At 46.9% G+C, this 15,296-nt stretch overlaps 1 long non-coding RNA gene across 1 annotated transcript in view; it reads left to right on the forward strand.

Annotated features, from left to right (window-relative positions):
* The first annotated feature begins 6,591 nt into the window (after nt 1–6,591).
* Nucleotides 6,592–15,296, forward strand: part of LOC144471311 (uncharacterized) — a 100,853-nt gene continuing 92,148 nt past the window's right edge. The window contains exon 1 of the long non-coding RNA XR_013494244.1: nt 6,592–6,734. This is a non-coding gene — a long non-coding RNA (uncharacterized LOC144471311). The remainder of the gene's footprint in view (nt 6,735–15,296) is intronic.

Genomic DNA, 15,296 nt, shown 5'->3' on the forward strand with positions numbered 1-15,296 from the left:
ATGCTATGCACAAACGATGTAGTGAATGTTTGTCTTTTATAATAGTATATTCTGGTCAACCTGGAATTTATATTTTCTTTATAATCATTCGTCTGAAAGAGTTAACCAGTTCGCTGTGTTTGGTGGGTATACTCGTTACGAAGAACTAGCAACATTTTATATTAAATCTACATTAATTTGTCTAGATTGAAGCACGAAGTATTGGATCGTTTCTACGTCTTCAAACAATGTCATGCAGAACAATTAGCGACGAGGACATTATTACATTTCACTGTCCCTCCTTATGCAAATGTGGGTTAAGGAATAATTGAAGAGTGGGAGAACGAATGTTTTCCATCTTGTCCCACGTGTGACACTCTCGCCGACGGAACCAATTAAGAGGGAATTGTTTCAGGTAACCAGTAATTGTGTAACCGAAATGATGTATGCGAGTTAATCGCACGCCGCCTTTGATTACGGGGGCAAAGGTTCGGCCTGGTATCGGGAAGCCGGCCCCGAAGCACTGTTGCTTCGAGAATTCATTACTCGATGAATAGCAACTAATCTGTACGTAGAAATTCCTGTTGCGTAATTTACTAAACCGAGGCCGAAGTGGCTGACAATCGGTTAGCGAGCCCCTCTTACGGGAACAATCTCTGCGTCGAAGGGCGGATCCTTCCCCGGGATCACAGGAATTTCTATATTGATTCCTTCCTTCGATTCCTCTGCACCCGGCGTGCTTGCGAGACTATCGAACATCTTCGTCGCCTAATATCTCGACACGGCGCGCGATCCCGCCCGATGGAAAATGCAATATTCTGTGCGGGGCGTATCGCGAGCGCGCGCTCGCGTAACCAGCAGCTTTAACGCTGGAATTTCATTTGTTATATAAATTAGAAGAATCCCCGTAGATGCCGAAATTCGAAATAGGTCGTCGTCGTCCCCCCCTTCGCGGAGATCCGTCTATCCGGTATGCAGATCGAAGATGCGGCAACCGAATGATTACCCGGCGCACAATTGTCGATCGAATATCGAACAACGAAGAAGTTTCCAGCCGACGGTTTAGACGTTGCATATTTAGAGGCACAATGCGCGGAGTTTTCATCGAGACGGAGGGGGGGTGGAACTCGCTCCCGATCCCGTGAATGTTCTCTGCCAAGTAAGTCGAGTTACGCGCAATTTGGAACAATTTCAGGTTTAGTGGTTTCTGCTATTTGCGCGGGAAATTGTGCCTGCTGATGTCACATCCGTTAACTCTCCTCTCCGTGGAGCATCCAATTGTTCAGCCGGCGAGGACCTGGTCGATTTTGGATAATGTACTCCTCGCGAGGACGCGGTGGGCGGAATGCGTTTTTCAGCTTAGTTAGATGGATAAACGTTTATCGTTCGCGATCAAAACTGAATTATAATTCACGTTGTGGGGGGGGGGGGGGGGGGGGGGGGGGGCGGGGGGCGGGAGCGGGTTAGGGGGGGGGGGGGGGGGGGGGTGGGGGGGGCGTGGGTCGGCAGCGGTTTATTCAGGAATAACCGACTGTAATGCGGTCTGTTTCCGATGCTCGTTTCCTTTCGAGCGACGTCTGCCCGAGTGGCCCGACGTACGGCGACGTCGCCGAGAGGGATAACAAATCGCTCCTTTAACGATGAAATATCGTTCCGGGAGCAGAGTTTTATGCAACGAATTCGCGGGTCGCATATATCGCGATGCATTAATAGCAATCTCGTTGCATTCATATCCAGCTGACGTAATGGGACGTATAGCGGAGATGCGAGGGAGGAAACGTGTCCTGCCGGAGGGAGAGAGACCCGCCGAGAGGCCCGATGAAAAGTGCTAGAAGGAGAGAGAGGGTGTGAGAGAGAGAGAGAGATGGCTGGAGGGCGACGAGAGTAACCGAGAGAAAGGGACCGACAGAGAATTCAATTCCATGGTCGATTATGCAACCAGTCTGCCGGATTACTGCCGGTACACGCTTCCGTTTTGCGCCGATGAAGGGATTACTCTGCGTATATCCTGCGTGGATGTCTTCATATGCGAACGTTTACCGTTCCTGGAACGTAATCTTACGGCAATTAAACGTTCGAAGATGCCATTGAATTTCTTCGACGCTAAAAATCCGCTATCAGAAATTGCTTGATCTTTCCAATGAAGAGAGAGAGAGAGAGAGCTTTGTCGAGTTCGGAAGATTCGTTGAATCAATATATCACTGCAGTTCACGTCGCGGAAGTATTCAAGTGTTAGGCATTTATTGGGTTGGATCGCGAGAACCGGGACCGATACCAACATGAATATGCATTCACTTAGTTGGATCCGTGGTCCCGGGCGTCCTGATATCGCGGCCGGTTTCCTAGAAAAGAGAATTATCTGAGCTATTCAGACGGTTGCCAGTGCTCCGCAATACCGTTTAGAGCTCGTAACCTTCTTGCACTTCCATTCCGACCGACCGTCTAGACTGCGCGATTAAACTCTAGTCGAATTATGCCTCGGATCGATTAATCGAGAGTCGCTTTTGGAACACGTTCCGCGACGACGTCGACGGCTCCAAGAACGCGCTTCTAAATTATACATTTGCAGTATATGAAGAGAGGGGCAATAATATTCGGATACTTCTGAGATGTAAGTTTTTTTAAAACTGGATTCAGTTCCTCGAATTTTTTGGAAATGTTAAAGTGACTGATATAATTTATTTAATTTTATTATTACTTGAAATGATAAAAGGAAATTGAAACTCACGTTTTTTAGCTTCTTTGTCTAATGTTATTCGAACTGTTCAATATTGCTCTGCTATAAAATTGCAGTTACTAACAATCGTAGAATAGTGTGGAACATTTTTTTCAATTATAATTATTATTTATTAAAGACACGAGCCAATTAGTGCGATGCGATTCATAAAAAAGACAATGGTAAAAGGAGAAGAAATCGAGAGTCAGATCTTGGTGTAATCTCGCTAAGCTCGCTGTTGCTCTTTGCACTCTTTTCTTAATGAATTTAATGCTATTTTCTGAATAATAAACAAAGTATATGAGTCCAACATTTTTACTATATACTTCTCTGCTTCTATTATAATCACTTAAAAACGCATTTCCATCCGTTTGTTAATTCACTAATTACGAATTAACGACAAAAGATTGACACTCCATTTTACAAAAAAATTAATTCCAAAATAGTGCTCCAAAAAGTATCTAATTTCGAGTGGAATGATGCAGTAACGAAGCAACGAAAGATGCGTAACAAAAGTGGCAGGTTCAAGCTTCGAAACGAGTCGCGGTTTATTAATGCACGTCTCCTTCCTCCGAAGTAATAACAGCTTAAACGTGGACAATTTTCGTAAAATAGAAAGCGCGGACCTTCCGCTGCCACCGTACGTGGAACGTAATTTTTTTCGTTTAAACGAAATTTCGGCATAATCGAATCCCGAATCTAGCGTAACAATTCTCTTGCAGAGGAGAGTTCAGCGAGGTAACATAATTCGCCGTCGGCACAGTATCGTTAAACCTCCCCAGAGTGCGGTGGAGGGATGCGGGCACGATTTTGCATTTGTACATTACGTTATGCCGCCGGCGTTTCCGCGCGAGGAGAGGAACAGAGAAAAAATTAGATTCATTCGCGGCGGTGCGGCGTGGGCGTGCGGCCGCTGCGAATGGACCTCCGGACCGTCGAAATGGCGTGCTTTATCGCATACCCGAAAATTTATTGCCATGAAATAGCTACGCCGGGATACCTATCCTCTATCGGGTCGAGCCACGCAGAAAATTCCGAATTAACAATTATTATTAACGAACCCGCTCGCGGCGCTGGTACGAGGGTTATATATATATATATATTTTTTTTTTTCATCGAAAGGCATCCGCCTTCGTTACGGTCTCCCCGCCCCGAATTTGCCATACTTTCTCCGGCCGGTATTACTTGCCGCGCGCGGTATAGACCTTGGCACAGAGAGCGTAATTCCGTTAGTTAGTCCGGGGGACTTGTCCGGAACCCTTTGATCTAGACCTATCCGATGAATATTCATAATTAATTTCCGTACGGCGCCGATAGAAAATTCAAATTTTTTATAGATTTAATTCTGCGAACGGCGAATTCAATGGAATTTAATTTCGCTCGGTAAACATTTGTTAGGTACGGGGTTAAAGTGATGATATATACAATTTTCATTTTAATCCTTCCCGGCGTATTCAACTCAATTTGACACAAAGGGGATATCGAATTTCCAGCAATTCTTTATGACGTTAATTTTTAAACGAATTTGATGCCACTGTTACGGCCGCGTTAATACACCATTTTGTTTTGTTTGGCATCGGCGGTGTCGGTGCTGTGAAAAATTAATAAACATGTATCGCGAGAGCTTGCACATCCTATCGTGTCTCCGTTCGTTTTTTTTTCGCGGTGCCAAGCATTCGCGAAATTATCATCGATAATCACCGCGTCAATGTTATCGCAATCACCGGGCAGACGGCAACAAGTATTCGAGGGAATTCCTTCTGCTTTTCTTTCCGCCCGGCGCCGCGCGATCTTCCTGAATAAATAATCCGGCACGAAGGGAATTACAAGTACATTATTTTCACCATAATTTGATGGGAAGTTCTTTCCATAAATATTATTCTTCCCCGTGACATCTACATAATCCTGAGAAAAATTCATCGCGGCGGGCGCGGTTCAAAGTTATTTGCAAGAAAACTCTTTATCTCTAACGAACTCCTCCCCCTCCCACCCCCGCCCCGGGAAAAGTTGCGTCGCGCTGCTCGCGCACGCTTGAATTTCCCTCCGTCGCGGAGTCGCGGGGCCCCGGACTTTAATTTGACAATGGTTGCATCGATAAATCGTCGGGAGCGTCACCGAACTTCTGACACCGGAATCGCCGAACCCGCTCGAAATTTATGAAGCCGCGTTCACCGGAAGTTTCGCGCAACTTTGATTACAACGCCTCAACGAATACAAACGGTACAATTAACAGTTCACCCGCCGAAGTAAATTTTTTCATAAACATTTCGTAAGCGCTACAATTTCCGCTTCCAAAACCAACAACTCGTATGGAATATAATGTTGCACGTTCGTTTCTCTTGTACAATTGTTTGTTTAGATGTAACGCGGTAACCAAGATGGCTTCTGGCAGGCAAAGAGTTAAAGGTGAAACATAATACAAAGGATGCCGAAATTATAAAACGCAGGTTGAATTTTTATTACCATTCACGTTTCGCAGAATCTCCAGAAAGGAACCACCGGCTGCTCCGAGAGAACCGGATATCACCCAGCATCGTTACAGCCACGATTCCGGCACACGAAATTAAAAAATTCACCGGTCAACGGTCACCGAAGAAATGACACGTCTTTGGATCCGGTTACTCGACTTCTTACGCCCCCTATGCAAGGTAAGATCGTAGGCTACAATTACTCCCTCTGTTCTCGATGGTCCCCAACTTGCGCGGTTTTTGTAAACCTATCTTTACCATCAACTTCCTGGCATTCACGGCTGGAATTTGAACGCGAGTGGTACCCCGTTGTGTGCTCTACCGTGTATCTTCTCATTTCTGTCCGGGCGTTGTTTAAATAGTCACGAGTTGGTTAATTTTTCGCGAGTGATCTGTGAACAATCAAAGGAAGAATGAAAGCGGTGAAAGTGCGATTGCTGTCACGAAAGAAAATTAGCTACCCGCGGTCTAACTGAGAATCGAATCGAATCGCCGACGATGATCGCAAGCACACGAATGAAATTGTGATAATAATATCAGACTTGTCGATGCTGCGTCGATACTTGTTTCCGTTTCTCTTGTCGCCGGCGTGTCTTATCTTCGATCGTTTGCTTCTCTTGCGAACACGGTCTCGAAAAACAAGTCAATGTACGTCGAGTCTTTACATCAGATTGTTTTGCTGATATATTCTTTTTAAACTGTTGGTTCAAACTATTAGTTTTTACTCGAGGAAACAGCACAGTCGAATTTACTTCGACAGGCTATTAAATTGAAGAGACTGGATTGATCGTGTACGTTCAAGAGCGCGAGAAAGAACGATCACGTGACGATCGTCGCGCGAACTATCGAAATTCGAACGCTAGATGGCGCTAGGCTCGATTGGTATTCTCGTAACGTTTGTTCCCAGAAAAACGAATGCTTGGATTATTGATGCGTTTACACATACATATCACATACTTTTATAGTAAATTTAAAAATTAAAAGAACTGGCTTCTATTTTTCCTTTCGAATGATTAATTCGTAGTAAACTCAATATTGCATTGTTTGATCGATGTATTCTATTGGACGATGATATTTTAATGCAGCAATTACACTCTATAGTCGCGGAAATATCGCGTACGAGCGTGTTAAATAACTGCGTGCTCGACTTTCGCGCAGAACGTGGTCACGTGACGCTGCACGGAAGTCGACGGCCCGGGAAATTCAAGCGAACAAGAACGGTACAATCGATTTTAGTTTCTGAATCGTTTATTGGCAGAAAACTGAGCGTTTCGCCGTTGAAAAATCCGTTTGGCTCGCCGGTTGACAGTGTGCTTGCGTAATCTATGGTGTTTTTAACGATGTTAACCCGAGCGCCGAGCTCTTGCGCGAACGCATCCACGTTAATTCGATATTCCGTGTGTGGTCGGCTAAAGTGTCAGTGTCGGATACGGTCGGCGTCACCTGTTGCTGGCAATTAACGAATGCGTCGTGACCTGACGCCGGCTTTATGAAAAGTAAACACGATCTTTTGCACGGTGATCAAGAGCCATGACAGCATTCACCATCCTTTGCTACGACGAACAGCCTTGGTAAGTGTTACTATCTATATAACATATTTGTCGATCACTGACTTACACGTTTTTACTAAAAATTTCATGTATTTTCATTGCCAAATAGAAACGTATTAAATCGATTGAGAGAAACGGAAGTAATAGACGGTAGTGTACTATTTTTAAAGGAAAAATTTACGAAAGCAATTCCGTCGATGTCTCGGCTAATTTGCATATTCGTTGAACTATCTGCTCCGAGCAGATAAACTTTATCTCCATCGTTGGGAAACAGCCTCTCAAGATTCGAAAGAACACTTTGAACAGTTTCGCACGCGCTCCTCCTCGTCTCCCATGCTTCGGCGATATGCTACGCTCGCTGCGAAGCGTTCGTTATATCGAGGTCCGTATTGAAACACCGTTGCACGATTCCACGGAAACTATCGATCTCCCAGAGTCTAGTTTGACGTACACGGCGCAAACAAAGTAATCGCAGAGCGTTGCAATGAACGGTCTCCACTATTCGCGAGCCCGATCATGGTAGGAGTCTAAGAACCAGTCTCGCGTTATCTAATCACGTTCACAGTTTATTGGAGACTGCATTCTTCCGCAACGTCTCAATCGAACGCTATCGGTTCTCGAAATTTCAGCTCTCGGATCGCGCAATACTCTCGCTATCCGTCTCTCTCTCTCTCTCTCTCTCTCGCGAGAAGCATGCTCGGCGCGTGCTGGTCACGCTCGCAGCCGTTATCCCCGGGTTTTTGGTCGTTTTGCCGACAAGGTCCGACGCGTTTAGTATGGTCGAGCGGTGCGTTATGCAATTTGTCGCGCGGCCGAGGCTGCAAATGCATCATTGGTTCGTTTTAATCGAGACGGATGGTCCGGCGTACACTCGTTCGCCGACGCGGCCCGGGGCTTGTCAACCGCGCGAAATTTAATAATAGAAGCATACGCGGGTATACCTGCCTCCCCCCCCCGCGCGTCGCCGTAAATGCGGAAAGCAAATGAATCCATGGAAATGTTCCATTTACGGGTGCTCCTACGGAGCCGCGGCAGTAAACCGAGTGCCGGGAATGACACCTATTTTATTCCCCCGGCCGGAGTAACTTTCTTTGTAGCCGGATAAAAAAACACGATGGCTTTGAGGGTTTATAAGAAAGCGGGAACGGTTATGACTTGTTGCGCCGCTCGCTCGTCTCGTCTCGTCTCGCACTGTGGAGGCGACGCGCGCGCGCGCGCGACGGTGAATAGCAAGGAAAAGTAATCGAATCTGCGAGTGAAGTTTATAAATGGACTTCAGCCGCCGTTTATACCGCCTCTCTTCATCGACGATGCATTATTTATTCCCGGGAGCGACGCTGGTTACCGGACCCGCGGAATCAGAAACCGTTTGTTCCGTGTCCGCGGACTCCTTTTGCATCAGTTGTCGACACTTTTTCGAATCCTCGCATTAATCAGGATTTAAATTCCGTGCGCGACGGGTCAAGCTGAAGTCATTCGTTCCATGTCCACGGCGATTACCATCTCGAGATCTCGTTTAAACGAAGATTTGATCTCTTACACCACGAGAACGAATGTACCATATATGATTTTTTAAAATCTGAATTTAAATTTCTTTTAAGTCAAACCAAATTTTGAGTCTTCTGTTATCAAAATATAGGGATGGGAATAAATAAAATCATACGAAGGTCGAAAAATCTGCTAATCGACGAAGTTGGAAAAGAAATCGTAGCGCAACGGGTTAAATTCAATGCACCACAAATGATCGTAAGCGGAATCGTTTTTAGACGATTGAAAATAAGGAACGTCACCGTTTTCGCCAAGCTCGCAATAAATCTCGAAGCCGTCGATCACATAAAATGTGCCCGGAGCGCTAACGCGCGGTCCGAGCGTTCATCTATTATTAAAGGACCACGAAGAGACAGATTTTCGATTTCCCGGGAAATATTTACGAAGCCTGGTGCGAAGATACGGGGAACAAGAGACGCGCCTGTCGTCGTCTATCGTCGTCACGGGCGTTCTATTATTAAGCTCTTTGTTCGACGCGAATGCAAGCAAGCCTAATCAGTGGTCGGGCGGCTGCGAAGATCGCTGGACTCCCACGATGGCCTCTCTCTCTCTCCGAGCGGAATTTCTCGCATCGATCCTTTTATATCGTGGTATCCCCGTGCCCGTTCACGGGATAACGTAACCCCGGATTTCGCTCGGTCGACGACGCTGTCTGTTCCGTCGATCCTAAAAACAACCACGGAATTCATTTAATTTCGTAACACCGTCGCGGTGTTTTTATCGATACCACGGTATAATTCGAGCTCGCGGGCAGGATCGTAAATAACACATTACGACGGTTTCGCGTGATATCGTATTGCTCGCGTCGTTCGTTGCCTCGCGCCCGCGCGGCGGGTCGTCGCATTCTCGACAATAAGTTGGATTGTCGTGGTGCATTATGAAACGCCCGAAGTGTCGCTTTCGTTGGCAGTTTGCCGCGCATTCCTGCCCCCATCCGCGTTGCTTTTCCCGGAGTCTCTTTATTTTATGGAGTATTTTCGCTCGAAAAAATAAAAGAAGTTCCGGCGCAACTAACACTGGAAAGTACTTTATTCATTTCGAAGTATGTTCCATTAATATATTAAAACTCGATGCCTCCGCTTGCCAAACTCGCGTTAGCGGCCGCGTTTGCCGCCCCCCCCCCCCAACCCTTTTTCCAGTTCCCGGGGATCGATGAATTTAGGTTTACGAGGCGGACGTGGTTTCTTTGTTGTTCCGTGAGATTAGGGCTCGTCTAGGTCGTTTACCATTTATCGCCGGGCAAAGGGTTACGCGCTAGCTGGTCTCGCACGGTGCGCGTTATCTTGGGATTTCTCTCGAGCCAACCGACAGAGACGCGGTCATACGTGCGGCGTGGATACGTGTCGCGTGTCGATTAATGCACGGGGCGCGGGCGAAATCTCGTTTCGATTAACGTCCCCGTCGCCGTCACGCCCGGGCTAATACCCGCGGCAAATTGACAATACCGATTCTAGATCCTGCCGCGACGCGCCCTTCTAGTTTCCATGTAATCTTCCGACCGGGAAAGATGTCGGTCTGCCTTATTTCCGCGCGCGCGCTTCATTCCCGGGGATCGATGAGCGTGGAAATGGCGTGGCGGTCGGTGCCCAAGGTTTCAATACGAGAAAGAAAATGAGCGCGTAATTAATTCAGTAGATACGAATCGATTCCGTGGTCGGGGGCTCGGCTCGCTATACCCGGTGAACCATGAAGACACGTGAGAAGGGTCGGGATACGCGGAGCGACCCGTTTCTCCACACCGTTCCGCCGTCCCTCCCCCCGCCCGCTTTTCTAATTACCAGAGATTACCTAACTCAGACCGTCTAATCGACCGTACCTCGTTACTTATGAATGCGTTCGTGCCGCTCGATGCATTTCTTTTCGTTCCCGTGCAATTTAAAGAACACACGTGAAAAGTTCATTCGAACTTCGATACACTGTTTCGGCTCGCGGTTGATTAGGGAATTGGTTAAGCTCTGGATGGGTTTCCATGCAAAGTGCCGACGAATAACAGGTGCTCGAAGGACTTACCGAGTTCAGGAGCAATTTAATGACTGATAAAGGAGCTTACTCAGATATCCACCAATTAGAAGTTATAGTACACCAACCCTTGTTAACTTATATCAGTTTCGTTCGCTCGAATAATTTTATTTATTTTTTTTTATAATAGAAAACGATTCTAATGGCGGATTGGAATCCTTCCTGAAATTCGAATAGCGTTTAGACGAAACTGTATTAATTTACACCTTTGTTAGAAGGTTAATAATGGATGTTGATCTCCTCCGAACATAGATCAGATCATAAAATTATTCACCGCGTTAATTTTTTATCTCAGATTCTCAGTTCGATGGGATTCCCACTTTATTCTCGTTTCGAGGAAGCTAAACTTTTAATTAGACCCCTCGTGGAATTGTTTATAGGAGCTCGTAAAGGTCACTAGACAGGCTTCCGAGGTAATTTCTGTCGTTCGGTTAATTCGACCGCATATTTTCGATGCAGAGCGCGGTACCGCGAGCGGATAAATCGGTATCGTAGCTGGCTGAGATCGAGCCGTCCGGCGACCGGTGGATTCGACCGATAAGCCCCCCCCCCTCCCATGATCGAGCAAATACATGATAAAAATGAAGCGGATTAACGGTCTCGTTAGTTTGTACGACGTCATAGAGTTGAATGCTTACGAGAAGCCAGAGATGTTGGCCGGTGCACCGCCTCGACGATATCGTGATTTACAGTAACGGTAACTGCACGAATGCCGACACAATGCCCACCATATTGAATCGCAATATTCGAAAATGGCGTCTTCGAGTAACGGCGCACGGGTTTCGGCGCATGCAGTTTTCAACGGTTTCTCTCCCTCTCTCTCTCTTTCTCTCTCGGACAAGAACCACCGGGAAATTATGCTCCCTTTTTTTCGAAAATACAATCGCTCGAGTTAGGAAATTTCTCTCGTCGGATTTCCAGCGAAGAGCTCTTGTCCATTCTTCGCGCGGACGCGAGAAGGCTTTCGTGCTCGTTGCTCTTAACGACCGGGATCGCGTAATAAACTTTTCATGCCGCGATATTGTTTGTTAATCATTCAGCATTTAAAAGTTGTCCGTTTTACGGTCCGCGGTGACGCCGCGAACTTTCCGGCCGAGTAAACTTTCCACTCAGTTTTTTTTAAGAACAGGGTCTGGGAAAGTTTTAATTAACACCGTAACGATCGCCAGGCGAGGGGAGAGAGAGAGGGGGGCGCGCAGAATTTATCTGTTTCGCTCAAAATTTGTCGTCCGGCTTCTCGACACAAGAGCTTCTCCTTTTTTTTCGTTTCGCGCCTCGCGGAAATTTTCAATTCGACGTCTCGCGTTTCGGGCCGTTTGCGCGGCGTTCGGAATTATGTAAAAAGGCTTAGACGGGGGAATATCCGTGGAAACACGACACGCTCCTATTAATTTTGATGGAATTGGAACGGAAGCCACCATCGATCTGGCTCAATCGATGTGCATACGCTATGCGCCGGGTCTGGCGTGCATCGGCGATTCGTTGAAAGTCATCGATGTATACATGGGACCTTATTAATTAGTAAACACGCTGCGGGAATTCTTAATCTTTTTGTTCGGCACGCGTTCTGAATAATTTCGCGGGACGCTCTACGAAATAGTATACATCGCTACGAGATATCACCGAGGCACCGATTCTTGTAAACAATCGATCGGGGTAAACTTTCGAATACGGGATCGAATTGAAAATTAGAATTTCATCGAAGAACTATTCTCAGCTGTTTACGATCGATGATCGCTCTGCATTAATTTCTGATCGCTGTTTTCTAATTGCGTTTAGCGGGAAGCGTTTCCCGGCGGTCGCGTGACGATCCCGTTGCTCGTTTGAACGGGGGGAGGTGGTCCCGGCGTTTAGGCGAGTTTTGATAAGCGGGCGGGTACTGGCAATGAGCGAAAGCTACGATAATTGCCACAGGGAGACCCCGATAGTCGGAAACGCGTGGGGTTGCCGATCCGCGGATAGACGCGATCCACTTCGAAGTATCAACGTTCTGCTCGCTGAAAAATCCGACGGTGGAATTCCCGTGAAATTCGCGGGAAATAGATCGCGGCAAACAATAACATTTTCCACGGCGACGACATTGTTTCGAGCAAAGCTAGGGAAAATCGCGCGATTCGCGGCGGGCGGTGTTGCAAGAATTGTCGGACAAAGGGCCGCCTCATAATTTCGTCCAAAATAGGCGTATTTTCGTCGGTGTTCATAAATTTGAATAAATCGGGCCGGGCTTTTTATTCGGCGCGCGTTACCGTAGAGCCTGCGAAATTCGCCAGGAATTTCCTAGGCGACTTGAGCGGTGCACGACCAACGAGACCAACGAGAGTAACAGTTACGTCATTGTCGTCACTCGTAAAAGCAGCCGAGAGAGAGAGAGAGCGAGAGAGAGAGAGAGAGAGGAGACGGAAAAGGGAGAAAATTTATTTTCGTACCTTTTGAATAACACTTCCAGAGGCAGCGCCCCGGGCTGGATTCCACCTTTTGATTGGCGCTTTTAATTTTCCATTCATCCGGATGTAGCCGAGCCCGCGGGCTGCCAGCCGACGTTTGACGTGCAAATCTCGACTTGCTATCGTACCAGGTAACTCGACCGCTTAATAAAATTCGAAAAAATCTTGAGTGTTCCATCTACCTCGTTTCCGTTCCCTCTCGTTCTCTCGTGTTCTCTTCTCTTTTTTTTTTTGTTCACGTTGCTACGGGCCCGCCATCGTTCCCATGAAATTCGAGCGACGCTTTGTTCGAATTATTAAATCTTTTGCAGAAATCATTTCTCCCGACAATGCCGGCGGAAAGCGTTCTACGACGGTTACAAGTCGCTTTTAAGCCCTCCACAGAGTTTGTGTTTTTACAACATATTTCAAAAGCCTGTTGTGAAAAAAAAAAAGGAGAATAGGAAATGGGTGCCGTTTCAAAGGGTTCGGTCCATTTTCATCCTAAACCGGTAGGTGGTCGAAATATTTACTGGAAAAACGTTGCATCAATTCGACCGTCATGGCTGCGGTTAGCGATGGGTGTAACGTCCGTGCACGATCCTGGATATCGAACAATTCCTGGCGCGACGCTTTGTTTCGCTAGTTTTTCATATTCACTTGCTGTAGATAAACTAAATAAATTCGATCCGCGCATTAATCGCGAGTACCGGAGATACGAGAACTCGTTTTCGTCGAAACCACCCTTGTACTATATTCGGGGAATTCGCGCGTTAAAATCGATAGCGCGATCTCGTTCCAGTTTCCACGGAATAGGAAACGCCTTTTCAGGAAATTTCGCGATTATCTCGTTGCAAAACTCGGTGTCGAAAAACTTTCGTCGGCGTCGCGAGCGACTCTGGGAAACCATAGCCGAAGCGCGCGCGTGTTCCGTACGTGCGTGGTCCCACCGCTAGACACGAGGTGCACGATTGAGGAATTCAGTGGCGCGCTTGCGAAGGCCGGGGCATCGTGGATGTTCATTTTTCAAAATCAGCTAACGTGCCATGTAGAGAAGAGACGCGGAGAAGATTTTCCACTCGAGGCCGGATGCCATGGGTTTTTCACGGAGATGAAAATTCAAGTAGTCGAGCGGGAGGCGTCGCGGTGACGGGAACAGGTATGACGAGGGGGCGTGAGGGGCCGGCGAGAGAGAGAGAGAGAGAGAGAGAGAGAGAGAGAGAGAGGCCGCGGGAAGCCGGCGAGGGGACAACGGGACCGGGGGACGGGACGTCGACGTCTACGAGGCGTCGAGGAATACGTCGTTGGCTAATGCCACGACTTTCACGAAGCGTAGGTAATACGTATTGTGGCCGGAGTCGTGTCGTGATTTTCACCATACAGGCGCGTCGGTGTTCCCCGGGGCAGTCACGTCTTGCGCGAGATTCAATTTACCGCCAACTCCCGCCTACCCACCCCCACCCCCGGCCCTCCTCTTTCCCACTCGAACCCACCCTTGAACCGTTCTATATCCCCTCGTGCCCGTTGCCCCTTTATCCTTCGTTCTCCTTTTTGATCCATTCGCCAACGCAACGCCCCTTTCTTTTTCGTTCCGTCCAGTTCTTCTCATCCCTCTGGTCCGTGCCCGCGCGGCAACTAACCACCCTTCCCTAATACCGTGGAGCATCGACGGCCGAACGTAAACGATCGACGGAACCCCGAGGAAACACGCTTGCCTCTCTGTTTCTCTCTCTCTCTCTCTCTCTCTCTCTCTCTCTCTCTCTCTCTCTGTGTGTGGTTGGGCCGTCGTCCGTCGTGACGGGGCTCCGAGATTTCTATAGGGAAGTCAAAAATTCATCGTTATACGCCTCCTGTGGCCCATGACAATCCCCGCTCTCGGCGCTCTCCCGGGCATCCGTGGTCCGCGACGTCGCCTCGCCGAATTTATATTTCATTCTAACTGAAACTACCGTGCATTCTTGGACTAATGAAGTTGTATCCTCGGAGCGAGTTATTTTACCGATGTTTTCATACAGGGTGGTTCACGATGTATTACCGTTTCGATATTTGCCATTGTTGTTAAACGTAGCAGGGGATATTTATTTATAAAGTGGAATGGTTTCCAGAGAGATACATTGTGGCGTAGGTGGACGCGTAGGAGAATGAAGGTAATCGATATCTTTTTAAATGAAGCTTGATATTCTCCGTAGAAAAGTAATGTAGAAAACTAATATAGAAAAAGTATTAGTTAAGGAGATATTTTTATGTTAGTGAAATTTTTATACTATAAAGATGATTAATCGTTGAGATGTACTTTCGAGTTATGATCTGTTTTGGATACTTACTTGTGCTAAGGTAGTTGGAACTATGGTGTGACCAATTGCTCTATAATTAACTCTATACTTATAAAACGAGAAATGTTCAGGAGTGATTAATTACATTTTTGATATTAGAAGTTTAATCTAGGTCTCTTCGGCCAAAACAATGTCAATTTTTACATGATTACCAAACAATTAGTAATAATCGACAGCGAACTCGGGGACGGCTGTTTTGTAGCGTCTCTTTAATTAATACGTGATTCGATTGAAAATTAAATCTAGAAAAATTAGATGTA

This window comes from Augochlora pura, chromosome 1, assembly GCF_028453695.1.
Source record: "Augochlora pura isolate Apur16 chromosome 1, APUR_v2.2.1, whole genome shotgun sequence".
Taxonomy (NCBI): Eukaryota; Metazoa; Arthropoda; class Insecta; order Hymenoptera; family Halictidae; genus Augochlora; species Augochlora pura.